Raw genomic sequence first — 19,110 nt, forward strand, 5'->3', positions numbered from 1 at the left:
AACTTTCATAATATTTGTGTTTCCAAGTAAATAATCTCACTGACCCAGGGACTTCCAGGGGCTCTGAAAGCTGCGACATAAAGTTAGCATTACCTAATGCAAGACCAATACAAAATTATTTCCAATAAGATTTCTGAAAAGAGCCTTCTCCTTGACATTTTCTCCCTCTAACACCAACAGAGCAAAAACGTGTATATGTAGTAACTAACGTATGTTGATTAAATAAATTATTCACCATGATAAAGATGAGACATGTTTTTCTGAACATCTTTTTGGAATGTTATCGTTCTGGCTGATAATGCCTTTTCGTGTGTGTGCAAAAGTGGGGCTGTATACCTGTGCTGATTTCCAGTGGCAGAGATCTGTTTATTGTGCTTGGTGTTTTTCCATTTGTCTTCTGGAGACTCCTGAAGGCCAAAAAGGCTATCTCAACATTGCTGTGTATTTCTTTGTGCCTCAGAGTTTTATTTGATACTTCTTGGTCGGATGAGAACATTATCATCAAGGTGGCTGATTGCATGAGTAGATAATGCTACACAGGAGAGTCAGGATTCATAGCATTTAAAAAGGATGTTAGGTGTGTATAATTTTTCCCAATGCAAGTCAACACAGCTAAAGCAGATCCCCTTGTCCCCTTCAACTCTTTGGTTAATATTGGGGGAAAAAATTCTCATATATCAAGTGATAGCAGGCAATAGTGACATTATTAAAAGTTTCTTGGGAAGTTATGGGGGGGGGGAGCCATTGTAATCCATAAGCTGTACTTTAGAAATTTATATTTACTAAATAAAAGTTTAAAAAAAGTTTCTTTCTCAATCTCAAATATTATGATTCACAAAAAGTATATTTTGTTTTGATTGTGTGCATAAAAATTATGATAGACATTAACCAAATATGACGCATACATCCCATTCCAGCTACTATTTCTCTTTACCAAGTGTTCCTGATTTGTGCTGACACTGAAGCCTTTCTCTTCCTGTCTTACATGGGGGAGATCCTGACGGCATGCCTGCTCTGCTGATAATGTCATGTTCAGCAACTCTTTTTATCCCTAGATGTTGCTATTTATCCTTGTATGATACTCAATGACAAAAACCAAAATATTTACAAAACTCTGGGAGATGCGGATTTCTGCTGAGCGAGCAGCCGTTATCAAAAGTGAGTGTAGACACAATATCCAGAGAGAAAGAGAAAGGGCAGGCTGGCGCAGAGAATGTTTACCCATCCCTCAGTGGCAGCCAGGGGAGTTAAGGCAGACCAAGCAAGGTGAAGGCAAGGCCAGCTTGTTTGTAGTGAATAAAATCTACACATAATCATGTGAGTACCGAAGTTTTGAGAAACAAAGTGCATTGATTTGTAGTCATTTTCCAAAATGTTTTAGAAATCTCTGGTCTGTTTGGGAAACAAAACTTTCAGAAGTCATCTACAACCAGGTTGCTTTAATGCTGTGCATTTCCTGTAACAGTGAAGAAAACAACCTCATGTGTTGTCTCCTCGGAAGTCAAATAAATTCTGTGTGGTCCTATGTGTGGTCCAACATCAAGGGATGTTGATCATATACATATAAGCTCATGCACGCCAATTAATTTCTTTGCAGTTTGGCTAGTTCTTAACTGTCTGGGTCTTGGGCAAGTTATGTAATTTCTCTGTGCCTAAGTTTCCTGCCTCAGGGTTTGCTGTGAAAATTAAGTGAGTTCATGCTGTGCCTTGCATTAAGTAAATCCCAGACATGTTCCATAGCATGTGCTAATGTCTTACTCATATTATTGTCAACAACAATATTTTGTTATGATCACCTGGAACATTATGGCCAGACTCCAAAACTTAAATTCTACATTTGAGGTGGTTTTGTTTCATAAAGATCTACAGATTGCCTCAAATTTGTACTGTGCCAAAACCAGAAGTACAAAGCTACCACCCAAAGGGGCAAAGTGACCAATGTGCTATTCCTTGTGTTCCTAAGCCCCAGAGCCACTAAATAGCCTCATTTGTAAGAAGCCAAGCTAAAAGGCAGATCCGGGGAGTGTGGAAATGCTGCAGAAATACATGTGCCCAAAATCACAAGATCACATTACAAAGAGCCCCTCAAAAGGCTAGTAACTGCGACTTACCATCCTGCCACTTTACTGGGTAAGCATACGGGTGCGCTCCTTCCCCACTTTTGCTTTGTACTAACAGGACCTCAGTCCTTCGTAGCCTGTTTTAACATCCTCTGTAAATGATATTGGCCATGTTAATGATCTCTTAACACCCTTTGTTAAAGGCATCCTTTTATGATATGCATTTTATATGTACCAGACACTATGCACTATCAGTTTCTCTAGGCTTAAATTTATTTTTAACAGAAAGGCATATGTCCTAATTCTATGTCAGACCATCGATTAAAAACTAGAATCTGGATGTGAAATTGAATGGACTGAAATAATAAAATCTCTTAGGGTTTGATTTCTCCCCCTACATGTTGACTTAAAATGGAGACAAAACCAATGGTATCAGCATTACCTGGACGATGTAGTATCTTTCCTTTGGCTTTTGAGCTTTTCAGTTGGTGGATAGTAACTTGAGACCAGAGCTGAAGTGAAACCAGAGTGTTTAAAAGGCTACTAACAGCACCCTCCCCACTCTCTGAGGTCACCCTCCGTGGGTGCACAATGCAACTTGTTTTGTGACCATTCCATCCCAGGACCTCAGTCTGAGTAGTTTCGATTTGATGTCACTCCTCCAGCTCACTCAGGCAGACTGGTCTGGACAGGAGCTGTGTTTTCTGATAAGTGCCAGTGCCAGCCTTGCCACTGTGAACCACACCCTTCTCCTGAAATCCGTGATCTACATCCTTCTCACCTCTTTTCAACTTGTCCAGTGTTAGAAGACAGTCTATTTCCATTCTGCACTTAAGCCCAAAACATGAAGTTCTGAGAAGCGGAGCTTTAGATGAGGTTCAGATGCCCAAGACCATGGACTTTGCTCACCTTTTAAAATATTTCCTCCTAGGGGTAGTGTTGGGCACAGTAGTTAAGATGCCGCTTGGGACACCCACATCCCTCAATAGGGTGCTTAGGTTCACGTTCCAGATCTATTTGTTATTCCAGATCTATTTGTTATTCCAGCTTCCCGTGAATGCAGAGCCTAGCCTCAGTGGGTGTTGGCTCAGGTAGTTAGGCTCCTGCCACCCATTTCTGAGACCTAGATTGAGCTCCTGGCTCCCAGCTTTGGCTGGCACAACCCTGGCTATTGAGAACCTTTGGTGAGTGAACCAGCAGGTGGGAGCTGCTCTGCCATCTACCCGTCTTTCCCTCTCTTCCTTTCAAATAAACAATTTTAAAAATTAATAATACAACATTTCCTTCTAAATATCATGCTACTGCTTTATTTGATAAAGTGAATTGGTGACATTCAATCTCAGCTTCATTTAGATGGTGTCTTGCTTTTTACTTAATTCACTCCTCCAGAAGCGCATAGAAGTAGCCTTTGTGAAATAGACGTAGATTTCTCTTATGTCTTTTCATAATTGTTCCTTGGGCCTGGAATGAATCTTTGAATGCTTCTATTTGGGCTAACAATCATTTCAAAGTTACCTGAAAGGTAACACACGAAGACACTAGAATATCCTCCAAAGGAAATTATGCCAAAGTGTGTGCTGTTTCCTGTATGTGAATGCTGAGGTTTAAGGAAACATCGTGGTTCTCCTTTAACTCATATATAAATTCTTTTTTTCAACATTGCTTCCTTTGAGATTTAGCAAATAGTTAAACTAGTTTACACAGTTCTCCCCCCTTCCTTTTAAGTACAGCTCTTAAGTAAGCAGACACTTTAACTTGCTTTCCTATTAGACAGCTTTTTCTTTATTGCCTTTTCATAGCACAGCTATCAAAAATGAGATAATGCCCAAAGATCTGGGACCTAATCAGCTTTCTAGCCGAGTTTAAAGAGTCCAGAGGCTGTTTCAAGGTAGCTCTGGTTGTGTGTGCGGCCCACTGCAGTGTTTGCTCTGCCGCATTTTGATGGAGAGGGTAATGTGTTTGCCAGATAAGGAGAAAGGGACCAGCCAAAAAAGCAAGGCTCTGTTTGATAAACCCTGACATATTTAGCCATTTTTCATGCACATGAAAGGAAGCTTTAAAACTCCAAGGAAAATAGAGGTGTCCATTCAAGCACACTAATGTTTATCAAGACAAAAAAGGTAAATAAAGAAAATTGGCATCTTGTAGTCTATTAAATTAATTAGCTCTGGAGCTTATCATTAAATTGAAAAGCTGGACAAAATACAAGTCTATTTCTTGTTGCTGTTATTTAATGTGAAAGGTAAGTTCTGTAAGTCAGTATTTATTGGAAAGACAGTTATTCTGTCTTGCTTGTCTTGCCCTGGTGGCAGGTCTGAGCTCCTAAATAAGGGAGGTTCATGAATTGAAGTTAATTTTTTATAAGGCTGATATACATGGACTTGTGATGAGAATGTGGTTTTAAAATTATTGTTAAATATGTGATAACATTCTTTGTAAAGTGACCTATAGCCTGAAAACAGATTGATAAAGACAAAATAAAAATATTCCACCAGGCACATACTTACAATTAGAGGTCAATATATTCTCAAAGTCCAATTAAAATAACTTAATACTTAAAGACATTTTAAAATAAAATAGCTTTACATTCTACAATGATTTATAAAATGTAGGGGTGAACTATTCATTGCTCCATAATAATTTCCATTCTGTGGAAGAAGTAAAAGGAAAAAAAAAAAAAACCAGAAACTTTCACAATGATAGAGCCATCTTCCAAAATAAAAGTTTAAATAATGTAAACATAAAGATAATTTTATGCTTAACTTTCCTATTGTGATTTTATGTCAATTTAGAGGAATATATCAACTCTAAGTCAATATTCTAGTGACATTTTCTATTTTTTTCCTTAGAAACAGAGAGACTTTTCTGCTTCCCTTTTTTCAAATGTAAAGTGTCTAATAAACTGAAGAAATGGCCTTCAATGATTAGTTCATCTATAGACCATTTTAAAATATAATCACTTGAATCTCTAGAAATGTGTTTCTTCTATGGATTAATCATTTTAAACATTTTCTATGCCTTGGTGTTAATAATCCGTATGAGTGTAGATTTTTAGATGAATTTAATGTCAACTAGGGATTAATGTGCATTAATTAAATTGACTGTGTCTTCTTTAATGAGAAAAAAAGGATTTAGTTTTAATACTAATGATCTTAATAAAGCTTCTCTCTACTTATCTGTATTTTCTCAACATTAGGAATTATTTTTATTAGAATATGAATTAATTTAATATTGGCAAAGTGGAGAAACATGAAATAAATCAAGTGATTGCAAACTGCCTTTGTTTATGTTATTGAGATTGTATAATCAAACCATGTAACTTTCAATTAAAGAGGAATCAATTTGTAATAACTATGTAAAAATAAAAATATAAATTGGACTTCACATTTCATTTTCTTTTGGGTATTATGTAAAAGGCTAGCCATTCTGCAGAATTTGAAACAGTGTCTACAATGAAACCCAAGTTTAATACATTTGACTCAATTCTCTGAAATAGATACAAGTCCCGCCCTATAAATGCATTTGAAATTACATTATTGTCCCCTAAACTGCAGTATCATGAGATAAAATACAAGAAGGAATCTGTGAAGTTTCTGAAATCACCTCATTACCTATTGACAGAGACACAAAACCCAAGCACACATGAGCCCTGCAAAGATTTCCTGATTTATGAGAAGATGCAAAAGGAAGACACACACTCTGGAACACTTTGCAGTTCCCGTTATGTTTTGTTGTTGTTGTTGTTGTTGGGGAGTTTTTGCTGGAATTACAAGTGACAGTTCCTTAAAAAATGAAACCCTTATTTATTTACCATTATTTTGAATTGGAAGATGGAGAAAGCATGGAGAACAGGGACTAAAAAACAAAACCCCTAACCACACACACTGTATACATGTATATTGAAATACCACATTGTATCCTGCACAAATTGCATACATGTCTTCAAATACCACCTTGTATTCCTCACATATAGCATGCATGTATTGAAACGCCACATTGCATCCCACACACATGGTATGCAAGTGTTGAAACAACACATTGTGTCCCATACACTGCATTCATATATTGAAGCATCATGTTGTATCCCATACGCATTACATACATGTATTGAAATACTACATTGTATTCCATAAAGTTATAAAATTATGCCAGTTAAAACCCCAAAATACATATATTATATAAACCCCAAACACAAAGCAAACCAAGTGAACCCTGGCACTCTCCCTTTTTTTTTTCGCATGTCCATAGAGAGCCCACACTTCAACATTCAGAACTCACATTTAGTGTTTGTTTCCCACCGCTGTTGAGGACTTCTCAGGAGTAAATCATCAGCTGTTCTCTCACTTCTGTCAAGGCCCTTGTCTCGAGTTTAGGGGCTAGTACCTCTCCCTTCTAGGTGGATGCATGTGATGGGTCAAGTGTGCACCTTTGCCAGGCTATGGCAAGGCCAATCTTATGTTCAGTAAGATCTTGGCTGGTTCTAAAACAAATTATGCCAAGATTTGCTTGGTGATGTTTGACCTGGAAATAAAGTATTGTAAGCCTGAAGGCATTCACTTAAAAAATGCTGTCCACAGGTTCTGGTACCCAATGGTTGCAGGCCAGCATAGCTTTTATATCCACGACTTCCTCAGTCCCAGGTCTGCTTTTTCCAGTTAAAAAATAGATAATGAAATCCACTTTGCTGGCTTGTTGTGAATAAGAGAAAGGATCCAAAGTTCCTAGCTCTTCCTGCGAAAGTTCAGTCTCACTGTATCTCCTGAGGGTGGTGGCAAGATGGATCTCCATTCAGAAACTAAATCATTTTGAGAACAATTGAGAGACTGGGTGGAGGTTTGTAAAATATCCTCAAAAGTCTTTCTAGAGAAGTAGGTGGAAGAGAGATCTTGCAAGTGGTGGATTTCAGCCAAGTATAAGGAAGTACCTTCAGTCTACAAACAATAAAGAAACTTGTCATGTCACCTTCCAGGGGTGGCAGAGAGAGAACAATTGTATTACATCGGGGTGCTCAAATCTCTGTATCCCAATCCTGTTGCATAGAACAGAATCACCTGGAAAATCACTTGGAAAACTTTAAATATCCACATCACATGTACTCACAGAGTGTCTTTTTTCAGAGACACAAACATACCACTTACAAGTGTATTTTCTGGCATTTGTTAGAAATGAGATGCCTTGACTACATAATAGCAAGATGAGATCCGGTCACCGTGAGAGCAAAATTGTTTGTTTGTTTGTTTGTTTGTTTTTTTGATTGTCCCTCATGAATCTCAGTGATTCACACTTTCTTCTCCTCTCTTCTCCAAATAACATTCTGAGGTGGGTGCATGGGAATGAAAAGGAGAGACGGTGGCAAGGGAAAAAGGTGTAGAAAAATAGTACAGAAGTCTCACACACTAGCAGCATTCCGGTCCAAATTATTTTTCTTTTTAGCAAATGATATTGTTTTTTTTTTTTTTTTTGACAGGCAGAGTGGACAGTGAGAGAGAGAGACAGAGAGAAAGGTCTTCCTTTGCCGCTGGTTCACCCTCCAATGGCCGCCACGGCCGGCGCGCTGTGGCAGGAGCACCGCGCCGATCCGATGGCAGGAGCCAGGAGCCAGGTGCTTCTCCTGGTCTCCCATGGGGTGCAGGGCCCAAGCACTTGGGCCATCCTCCACTGCACTCCCGGGCCACAGCAGAGGGCTGGCCTGGAAAAGGGGCAACCGGGACAGAATCCGGCGCCCCGACCGGGACTAGAACCCGGTGTGCCGGCGCTGCTAGGCGGAGGATTAGCCTAGTGAGCCGCGGCGCCGGCCTTAGCAAATGATATTGTAATGTGAGCTATCATTTATAGAATACATTATTTGATTCCTAGCTTGCTAACTGAAATTGCTTAAATTCTCTGACTTAAAGTTTTATTTCTGAATGGCATTAAGGGGTTGACTGAGATCAGGAGAGGACAAGCCAAATGCTCACAGGGACCTAACAGGGACTAGAGATGGGTAATAGAGGTAATGACAGAATTGGCACTGGAGGGGACTCTGGCAAACTGGAGAGGATGGACCTGTTCCGCTCCTTGACTTTTGTTAAATATGATTCTGTGGAAATGTAGATTTGGTTTTGCCACAGTTTTTGGTTTTGAAAGATAACCTGGAAATCTGATTTTTTAAGACTTCAGAAGGTCATTAAAAAAATCATTTCACAGTTCCCACCAGGTACACCTCGGGGCTGGATCTGATCTGTGTGGCATTGGCTTGTTCTGCCTTCGCTGGCTGAGGACGGCTGAAGGTACCTTCCAGCGTTACAATTCTCCAGCAGCGCTTCTCAAACGTTAGTGTGCTTGAGCGTCACCTGGAGAGCCTGTGAAATCACAGACTCTCAGGCTACACAATAAAAAAAATGAGATTCACACTTTTCACCAGTTCCCAGGTGATGCTGAGATTGACACTGGCCCATGAGCGTCCACGTGGGGAGCTTGCTGCTCCTGTTGGGTTGGTAAATGTTATGTACAGACTTGAGGATTAATCCAGGGGGTCTCCCTGGCTCCTCTTCCTTCTGTGTTTCTTATTTCTCTCCCTTCTTGTATCAATATGACACTCGAGGGACGGCCGCAGCTTGCGCTTTCGCAAGGGGAAATAGTGGAGTGTTGACATCGTTGGATCCAGTATTGTTGACTTGGCAGGAAATGCTCAATCCTGTTTAGAAGGCGGAATCATTCCTATATACAATTCCTGTGGCCTGTTTCACAAAGAGGTATTGTAAACGATGCATGTGTGATCCTTGGTCTCAGGCCATACCAAGATATTTCAGCTACTGTCTTCAGTGATGACAACTTTTCCTGGGGCAGATACTCACGTATTTTCATTCCTAATTCACAGATGAAGAAACAAATTCAAAGAGGTAGACTAGCATGTCCTGGCTCACACAGGTGCTGAGTGGAGAACAGAGATTCAAAGCAGGTTGCTGTGATGTCAAAGCTTACGCTCTGTGACGCGCAAATTTACATGCACACCCATTAATGATATAATTGATATAGCATGATATATAACATAAATCATACCTTATTCCATAAGATATTTTCAGTGATTGACAAAAATTCAAATTGTGTTATAAATAAAGTAAATTAGGGCAAATAAAATAAATCAAGAAGGAAAGAAAGATGAGATGCAACATGTCACTTGTAAAGGCCTATTTTCTTGCTAGAATCATGAGGTTGACTCCGAGCCTAAGGACACCGTGTGACATGGTGCCTTGGAGACGGGAGCAGAGAATAAGCAGAAGAGGATGCAGTTGTTTCATCTCCCCAGTGGGCCCTGAGCAGGTGCAGGCCCAGGAAGCCCTGATGGGTCTCAGAGTACTCAGGCATTGACCTGCATCTGAGAGCTATGGGTTTGGAAAACATGGGTGATTCTTACCAGGGCCACTCATTGCTAATGCCCCAAAGCAACCTGTCTGCTGCTGTTAAGTCTGAGGCCATGGTTCTCGTCCATTTAATCCTGCTTGTGTGCTCTCTGGCATTGCACTATAGACAGACAAGTTCTTAGTTAAAATTATGCCAAGGGTTGATGATAATATTTCAGATTAATTGCTTTAAAGCAAATGAAATATCATATCTTTCACACACTTCAGTATTTGAAATCCTTCCATGATCTTTTTTTTTTTTTTTTTTTGACAGGCGGAGTGGACAGTGAGAGTGACAGAGAGAAAGGTCTTCCTTTGCCGTTGGTTCACCTTCCAATGGCCACCACGGCTGGCGCGCTGTGGCCGGCGCACCGCGCTGATCCGATGGCAGGAGCCAGGTGCTTCTCCTGGTCTCCCATGGGGTGCAGGGCCCAAGCACTTGGGCCATCCTCCACTGCACTCCCTGGCCACAGCAGAGAGCTGGCCTGGAAGAGGGGCAACCGGGACAGAATCCGGCGACCCGACCGGGACTAGGACCCGGTGTGCTGGCGCTGCAAGGCGGAGGATTAGCCTAGTGAGCCGTGGCGCCGGCCCTTTCCATGATCTTCTAATTTCATTTGTTTTGAGATTCAATGCATTTGATAGGTTGAAACATAGGGAGGGCTTTAGGATAGATGATTTTAGAAGGAAAAAGAGCCATGGGCAGCAAACAAGACAAACACAAAACAAGATTTCTTGTTCAAGGGCAAGGAAGTCATCCCACATATAAAAAAACTCCAGAGGGCCCAGTACATGAGTTTGCTCATCCGAAAACAAGGGGATGGCGTTTCACTGATCTCTAAGGTCCTTTCTGGCTTGGATACTTGGAAAGGCATCAGTTGCACTGTGATTTGATGGACTCAGACATGGGCCAAGGATGAAGAGCAGGGAGTAATCCTCAGAACAGCAGAGCCAAGCATCCATCTGCAATGTGGCCAAGTAGCTTCTGAAGCCGCCGTGTAGCTTGCAAGGCGAGCTGACGCTTTTTCTCATCCCATAGCTGCACACTGTGAAGATCAGCCAACCCGCTCCGAGCAGGGAGTTCAACCCAGGCTGGGAGGCACTTCCAAGGAATTTAGATTGTCTGCCAACTGGATCACTTGAGTCATCTCTCAACATCACATTCCAATTGCAGTGCTCATGCGGTGTCATCAGGCACTAACAGGAAGGCTGGGCTGGGTTTGGCTTTGGGCTTTGTAGTTCTGCCACCTCCACATTGCAGAACTTCACCTGGGGTTTCAGAAAGCGTTTGGCACAGGCCGTCCCATCAGCACCTGTCTTTAAAATGAAGTTTCCAATTGTGACTTCCCAATCTTCGTCCTCCAATCTGAAAATGTGTCCTTTTCTATTTTTGTTTAACCTTGCTCTTTGAACAAGTGCAAATCAAATAAAACTGAGCAAGCAAAAAAGCAGATGAACCAGGAATCTTGCGAAGCTTCCTCATATGGCAGGTGCCATGGTTCATGTGGGCAAGATGGGCTTCTGGCTTCTCTGGTAGCTGAGCTGCTGGCAGCATTCGCCAGCAGAACAGGCTCTGGGATTTCCAGGATCCCTGGGTGGGTGTGTCCTTTCACACGTTTCACTCTAGGTGTGGTAGTTCCTGTTTCAGAATCTGTAATCAACTCTAGCTCCAAGCTTGTTTTAAGTAGAGAGTGATTTTAAAAACACAGAATATCAAACACAAGACACATTGAGACATGTATAACTTCCAGTTTGTTTAGTTTTGGGGCTGTGTTGGCAGGGGGTTAGCATTAGCAGTTCAGCCAACTGTACATCCTCTCCAATCCTTCCAGCTCTAGTGCCCTGACTTTCTGGAGACACCTGCTCTTCTCTACCATCACTTCCTGTGACTCCAGAGTCCTGCCTCCTCATACTTCTCTGGCCACAGCAATTGGGCCAGGGCTTGGCAAATTGTCTGAGTCAATCAAAGTTGGTATCAACTGGGATTAGTTTTGGTTTTCAGTGAAAGGGCCCCAGAATGAAAGCAACTTAAACCAGATTCATTTTATTTCTCCCTCACGGAAAAGTTCAGAGCTTGAGAATGTTCAAAATTGATATGGTAGCTCTGTCCCAGATTTAAAAAAAAAAGAAATCTACAGGGGCTTGCATTGGCACAGTGGGATAAGCCACTCCCTGTCACGATGGCATCCCACATCAGGGCACTTGTTCAAGTCCTGGCTGCTCTGCTTCCAGTCCAGCTCCCTGCTAATGCACCTAGGAAAGCAGTGGGAGATGATTCAAGTACTGGCACTGCTGCCACCATGTGAGAGAATCAGGTGGAGTTTCTGGCTCCTGGCTTAGCTCTGACAGGTCGAGTTACAAACAGTGAGAGAGACACACAGAGAGAAAGGTCTCCCATCCAATGGTTCACTCCCCAAATGACCTTTAATGGCTGGAGCTGAGCCGATTCAAAGCCAGGAGCCAGGAGCTTCTTCTGGGTCTCCCACATGGGTTCAGGGGCCCAAGCGCTTGAGCCATCTTCTACTGCTTTTGCAGACCATAGCAGAGAGCTGGATCAGAAGAGGAGCAGCTGGGACTAGAACTGGTGCCCATATAGGATGCTGGCGCTGCAGGCAGATGATTGACCTACTGTGCCACAGAGCCAGTCCATAAAATAAGTTTTAAAAATAGAAATTAGCCGGCTGACTCTACATATATGAAAAGGCAGAGGCTAGAGTAGGCAGACACTATTTTTCAGAAAAGTAGAAGTGGAAGATTCTCACTACCTGATTTCAAGGCTCACTATATAATTATAATAATTGAATAACGTTGTATGGTATACAGTCTGGCAAATAAACCTCTGGAACAAAGAGAGGTCAAGAATAGACCCACACATAAATGATCAGTTAATTTTCAAAAAGTATGCAAAACAATTCAGTGAAAAAAGGGAATTTTTCCCCATAAATTATTCTGAGGCAACAGGATATCAAAGTGAAAAATGTGGCATTCATATTATACCATACACAAGAAGTTACCCCATATGGATCACAGAACTAAAAGGAAAAAGCAAAGATTATGTTTTTCCAATTGAAAAGAGAGCACGGGGTAAGCAAAGATGTTTCAGGCACTAAAGAAGACGACAAAACTAAATATAAAGGAGATAAATTATGCTTTATTATAATTAAAACATTGAGCATGTCAAATGATATTGTTAAGAAGAATCATAAGGTCTGTTTTTCTCTTTAAAAGTGATTTATTCTATTTGTTTTTAATTATTTGAAAGGCAGAGAGAAAGAGGGAGAGACAGAGATAGACAAAGAGAGATCTTTCATCCTCTGTTTCATTTCCCCTAAATGCTTGCAAAAGCTGGGGCTGGGCTAGGCTGAAGCCAGGAGCCTGGAACTCAATGTGGATCGCCCATGTGGGCGACAGTACCCGTGAATGCTTGAGCCGTCACCTACTGGCCTCTTAGGGTCCTCATTAACAGGAAGCTGGACTTGGAAGCAGAGCCAAGGCTTGAATCCAGGCACCCCAATATGGGATACGGGCATCCCAGGCAGTGTCTTGACTACTGTGTCAAACGCCTGTCCCCTTCTCTATGTATTCTAAGAACTTTAGTGTAATTCGTACTCTTTAACGTTTAGCAAAATACAGAATTTTGAGCCTTTGAAAAAAATATAGTTTCGTTTGGTGTCTCTACCTAAACTTGCATGGTTTTCTTTTTCACTCTTCAGTATATGTATTGTTCCATGGCTTTTACCTTCAAACTCCAGATCTGTTAACTCCCATATCACTGGAATATTATTTGACTTTCTGCATGTACAAAGATTTAGAGCCAACTCATTCCATTTAAGCAATTACCTCTCTGTCTATAAAGATCTCGTCTGGGACCTCCTTAGAAATATTTCAGTGAGAGCCTCATTCTGCAGACAAAGGAAACTAAGTGAATGAAACATCTACTGGAGATTTGAGTCTTGGTGTTGAAAAATTAAGCACTGTAAATTTAACAGACACAAGCAAAGACACCCTCCTAATACTAATATGAGAACATTCCCTGAATTCCTACCTGATTGCTGCTCCAGATTCAGGCTTATTAAAAAGCATTTCCCATTCTCGGGAAATATTTCTTTGTAATATCTCAACATGGCCAATTAAACCTGGAAGGTTTATGAACAGCTTTATAATACGAGACTTGTGTGTGTGTGTGTGTGTGTATTTGGCATACCAAAGGATATGTGCTCTTTTGAATGACTTTCTTAAAATTTTACCTTTGCTGTGTTTAGAACAACATATTGTCTAAAGGGAAGGGAGTTGACAGATAGGAAAACAATAGGTGGGGGAAAAGAATGTCTTGTTTCCAATCAATTGTATCTGAATATGTATCTACTTTTCCGATAGGGATTTACTGATGCTGATATTTGTCACATTTGTGGAGTGGGTTGTGTTTTACAAATTAATAGACATGGTATGAGTAAATAATACCACCCCCCAAAATTGCAACGCTGTAGTTTATAATTATCTTCTGTGTTTAGATCACCTCCTCACATGTGAATCTTTTAAAGTATTGTGATTACTAAACATCTCCCTCCCAGTGAGTGCTGCTTCTCCTGTATCCCCTAGTTACGTTAGTGGAATTATATTTAAGCTCCTTGAAGTTCCGTGGATTCTTCTCGCATTTGACTATGACAAACCCATGATCTGAATCTGTCCAGAAGTCATTCACATTTCTCAAGGCACCCGTCACACAGTGTTCCCTCCTGGTAGTGGTCCAGGGGGAAACCTTCTTTTCTCTCCTCTGCACAGACAGGTGTGGGTACCTGTCCAATGCCTAGCAAACAGTTGGAGGAAAGGCTGACACTTTGCCTTCCCAGATGCTGGCTTTGACCAGGTGATTCTTGTACTGTGGTTGGGCCTTATTGGCCCACATCCACCCTCAAGAATGGCCGCTTTTCCCACCTGGTTCCAAATCTTGTATTCCAGCCATCACAAAGATACTTTGCATTCCTCATGTCCTTCCAACAGATTTTTTTCACTTGACATTAGCTTTCAAAAGACCCATGCATAGGTGTTCCCTTTTGGAAGTGTGAGCCCACAGCCATCAGAGCTAATTTGCTGTAGTAGTTTGCAAAAGGAATTGAGAGAATTTTTTAGTAGCAGGATCATGACATCCTTCGAAGAGAATGCACGATTTGTTGGAGGAGGAGTTCTTCAGAACTTTTATCATGATTATAATATTCCAGCTTCCATTACTGTGTTTCTCCTAGCAATCAGAGATGTACTAGGTTGACTGTAGGGAAGATATCACAGAATTCTCATTTAATATCAAATTATCAATTTTTCACACAGGCTAGATAAAATTGTGCCTAGGATTTTCCCAGTGTCAAGGGTTATAGCAAGATCTATCTATGCATTGTTTTATTTAATTCTGATAGCAACCTACTGTAGTAGGCTCTACTATTATACTCATTTTACTGATGTATAAATAAACTTAGGGAGGTGAAGTCGCACATCAGAGCTGGTAAGGGGGCAGAGCCAGCATTTAAACCAAGGCACTGAACCACAGCACCTGCTCCATACTAATATAATAATTATGCACTTCCTCATAAAACCTGTGTTCTGATTACACAGATTGTGGAAATAGATAATTTTATTCTTAGCTCCAACCACACAACTAATTAATAGATTTCATGTTTATTCTATTTATTTATAAAAATATGCTTCCTTTTTATGATTAAATGACTAAGTGGCAGAGACTACAACTTACTTAATTACATATTACTTAATTATTGATGTATTAGTTAATTACATTGAGTTAATTTAAAAAATTAAGTAATTATGCTTTATAACATGTTGCTGTTCTGATGCCAATTGTATTTCTCTGTCAATTTTGAAAATTTCATTTAAGAATTATTAAATGTATAAAAAGCTGATGTTAATACTAAAATTAATGTGTTATTAATTATATATATAGCAATATATATACACATAGTAAACACAAACAACACACGGTTCAAATATTTACTTATGGCATATGCAAAAATATTAAATATTAAAAAGATTTTGTGAGTCACTTCTGAAAGTGAGCCTCAATTTGGAGAAGGCTTGGAAATCTTTGTAATTTAATTGGAGCATTTCTTGGTCTTCCTACTTTGTTCTATTATTTTAGGTAGAAATTATTTCATGTTGAAAACCTACTGTGAAATAATGCCTTCATTACATTGTCAGCTTTCTTAGGACTGGGTCACTGTTTTACATTCTTCCCATGGAACAGCTCCTGGCACGATAAATGTTTGTTAAATTTGAATTTTGAATTTAAGTGAAATGATGCTGAAAATTTTACATTAGCTACATCCATCCATCTGCATTTATGCCAGCATTGCTATCTTGCAGGAGGGAATCATTTATAATGTGATCTCTAGGAAGATTATTTTGATGATAGCACAAATGAAACATTTCTTCTCCTTTTAGTTTTGTGTTTCAACCATGCAGGGCTCAGTCTTCAGGGTAGTATCTCTGGCTCAAGTGAAAATTATAAAATGTATTATCATTAAGGTTCTGATACCTTATGGCAAAAGAACTTAATACATTTAACTCTAGCCTTTGTTTTTGTAAGGGCAGAGAAATGGAAGCCCAGAGAGGCTGAGTGATTTACCAATCTCACACAGCCAGCTGCTGTCAGAAGTAGCCAATGAGTGTACTGTAGTGTTTCAGTATTTCTTCTGCTCTTTTATGAACCTCTTATTAAATGACTAGAAATGAATTTTCACTGCTAATGATTTTAAGAGGTTTTTATTTATTTGAAAGCTGAGTTAGAAGGAGGGAGGGAGGGAGGGAGGGAGAGAGAGAGAGAAAGAGAGATCTTCCATCTGCTGGTTCACTCAGCAAATGACTACAATGGCCAGGGCTGGGCCAGGCTAAAGCCAGGAGTCTGGAACTCCTTCTAGATCTTCCATATGGGTGCAGGGTCCCAAGCATTGGAGCCATGTTCTGCTGGTTTCCCAGGTACATTAGCAGGGAGCTGCACCAGAAATGGTACAGCTGGGACTCAAACTAGTATCTTTATAGGCTAGCATTGCAGGTGGTGGCTTAACCCACTATGCCATGATGCCAACCCTATATTATCACTAATTATTGAGTTCAACACTTACCCACTAACCTTTCACTTTAGACCCCATTCAAAGTGCATGATACATAAAAAAAAAAAAACAAAAATTTTCTAGTGGACAATTTTAGAACAAGAAATCCTGGTGATGTGTTTAAGAGATTTCCAGTACTCAATATACTGCTTTGGGGCCAATGCACAGTCCCTTGGGCTTCCTTCCTTTCCTGCTGCTCCTTTGCATTGTGGCATCAGCTGGGGACGAGTGCACTTGATTTTACCTCTTGTCTTCCACACTCCCCGGAGTCTCTGTTATAGAATGCTTATCCATTGAGCATCTGTCCCATTTGGCCTTTCTGGAGCAATATTCTTGAATTTCTGCTAGAATTTATGGACTTAGACATTTACTTCTTGCCTCCAAATACAGCTAACTGTATCCTTCTCCCATCCAACCTCCAACCCCTCTTTCTCTCTCTCTAAGCTCCATCCAGGTCTCCCACGTGGGTGGCAGGGGCTCAAACACTTGGGCCATTTTCTGTTGCTTTTCATTAGCAGGGAGCTGGATCAGAAGTGGAGCAGCTGGGACTTGAACCAGCACCCATAAGGGATGCGAGCATGGCGAGTGAAGATTTTACCTGCTGCACTACAGCACTGCCCCCACTCCCCCTCTTCTGTGGTAAAGAGCAAGAAGCTCTTTGAAAGGCTCACCCTCAAGCATGACTAGGACCTCCAGAGCTTCTGTGGTAAGCATATGATGACCCAGCTGGCAACTACATCCCCCAGTGGTCTTTCACAGCTCGATATGCACACATAAGTGATGGAGTAGGAAGAGAAGTGACATCATTTCCTTGTGCGGGCCCTCAGACATCGTCCCTACCCTCCTCTGAGTTTTGATTTCTCTTCCTAAGAGCTGCATAACCAAAGTGGCAGCTGGTCCTGTCTCTCTAGGGTGAAGTTGGGACATTTTTTGACCATGTGAGCTGGGGCAGACATCTAGAAATTTGATTTATTTTTAAGCAAACTTTTCAACCAATTTTTCTAATTTTAATGTCCCAGTTCCCCCACCTTCATTGTGTTTCAGAGAAACCTGTGGTTCCACCCTGCTTGAAACTCTTGAAATTCTTCCATGTAATGCATATTGGTTCACAAGTTCCCCCATGCTTGGCTGCTATTTATTTTTCTGGGACCTGCTAATCCATTTGCCAGTCTTTCACTTGTTTCCCAGCCCCAAATGTTTTTCTGCTTTAATATCATCTTTCATTCTCTGTTTTTATATGTAGGCATATATATTTTAAAAATCCTCTTCTAGGGGCTGGTGCTGTGGCGTAGAGGGTAAAGCTGCCTCCTGCAGTGCCAGAATTCCATATGCATGCTGGTTCGAGTCCCTGCTGCTCCTCTTTTGATCCAGCTCTCTGCTATGGCCTGGGAAAGCAGTAAAAGATGGCCCAAGTGCTTGGGCCCCTGCACCTTCATGGGAGATCTGGAAGACACTCCTGGTTTCTGGCTTCAGATCAGTGCAGCTCTGGCCACTGTGGCCATTTGGGGAATGAACCAGCAGATGGAATACCTTTCTCTCTCTGTCTCTGCCTCACTGTACCTCTGCCTTTCAAATTAATAAATAATTTTTTTAAAAAATTCCTTTTTTAGAATATGGTGGTTTTGGGGATACCAGGAGATGCAGAGAGCCCCCAAGGCCACTGGGCTCTGGAGGTCCTAGTCATGCTTGAGGGTGAGCCTTTCAAAGAGATTCTTGCCCAGCGCAGCCTAGGCAGATGGTGGTCAAGTTGTCACCCATCTTCTTTTTTTTATTTTTTATTTATTTCTTTTTTTAATTTTTTGACAGGCAGAGTGGACAATGAGAGAGAGAGACAGAGAGAAAGGTCTTCCTTTGCCGTTGGTTAACCCTCCAATGGCCGCCGCGGCTGGCGCACCGCGCTGATCCGATGGCAGGAGCCAGGTACTTCTCCTGGTCTCCCATGGGGTGCAGGGCCCAAGGACTTGGGCCATCCTCCACTGCACTCCCTGGCCACAGCAGAGAGCTGGCCTGGAAGAGGAGCAACCGGGACAGAATCCAGCGCCCCGACAGGGACTAGAACCCAGTGTGCCGGCGCCGCAAGGCGGAGGATTAGCCTAGTGAACCACGGTGCCTGCCATCACCCATCTTCTTAAGGAGTTTCACCTTCTCATCCAGGAAGTGGTTCTCCAGGTCTCTGTGGGCAGAACCCAAGGCATGAAGATCCAAGAGGGCCTGGTTCAGGTTCTTCTCCAGGGCCAAGGTGGCTCCCATGGCATTGAGGGTTTTACCCCACTCATCTCGAGATGGCTTCTGCATGTCCTGGAAGAGGGCGCTGCCTCCGTGCTGGCCTTCAGGAGACGCTTGCCGGCCTCGAGCTTCTGGAAGAAGTGGCCCACGCCCTCCAGAGCCACATCGTCGGATCGAAATGGAAGCCCAGAGAGAGGTGGGTGTAGAAAGCCGGCAGATGCAAATTACCAGTCTCCACCTCAGTGGAATAATTCTGGGAGGGCGTGGTTGGTCAGCGGTGAGGAGATGACCACAGAACCGCTGTGGGCTGGTCCCAGAAGCAGGAGG

At 41.6% G+C, this 19,110-nt stretch overlaps 1 long non-coding RNA gene across 10 annotated transcripts in view; it reads left to right on the forward strand.

Moving 5' to 3' along the window:
* Positions 1-19,110, forward strand: part of LOC138844525 (uncharacterized) — a 101,181-nt gene that overhangs the window by 62,605 nt on the left and 19,466 nt on the right. For 3 of the 10 annotated variants that reach the window (XR_016218704.1, XR_016218705.1, XR_016218707.1), the window contains exons 2-3: positions 17,073-17,263; positions 18,712-18,979. This is a non-coding gene — a long non-coding RNA (uncharacterized LOC138844525). Of the gene's footprint in view, positions 1-17,072; positions 17,264-18,363; positions 18,980-19,110 lie in introns of all 10 variants that reach the window. The other 7 variants (XR_016218710.1, XR_016218711.1, XR_011380429.2 and 4 more) reach the window with 5 other exon arrangements.

The sequence above is a fragment of the Oryctolagus cuniculus genome, chromosome 12, assembly GCF_051225735.1.
Source record: "Oryctolagus cuniculus isolate XC-2025 breed Fujian yellow rabbit chromosome 12, ASM5122573v1, whole genome shotgun sequence".
Taxonomy (NCBI): domain Eukaryota; kingdom Metazoa; phylum Chordata; class Mammalia; order Lagomorpha; family Leporidae; genus Oryctolagus; species Oryctolagus cuniculus.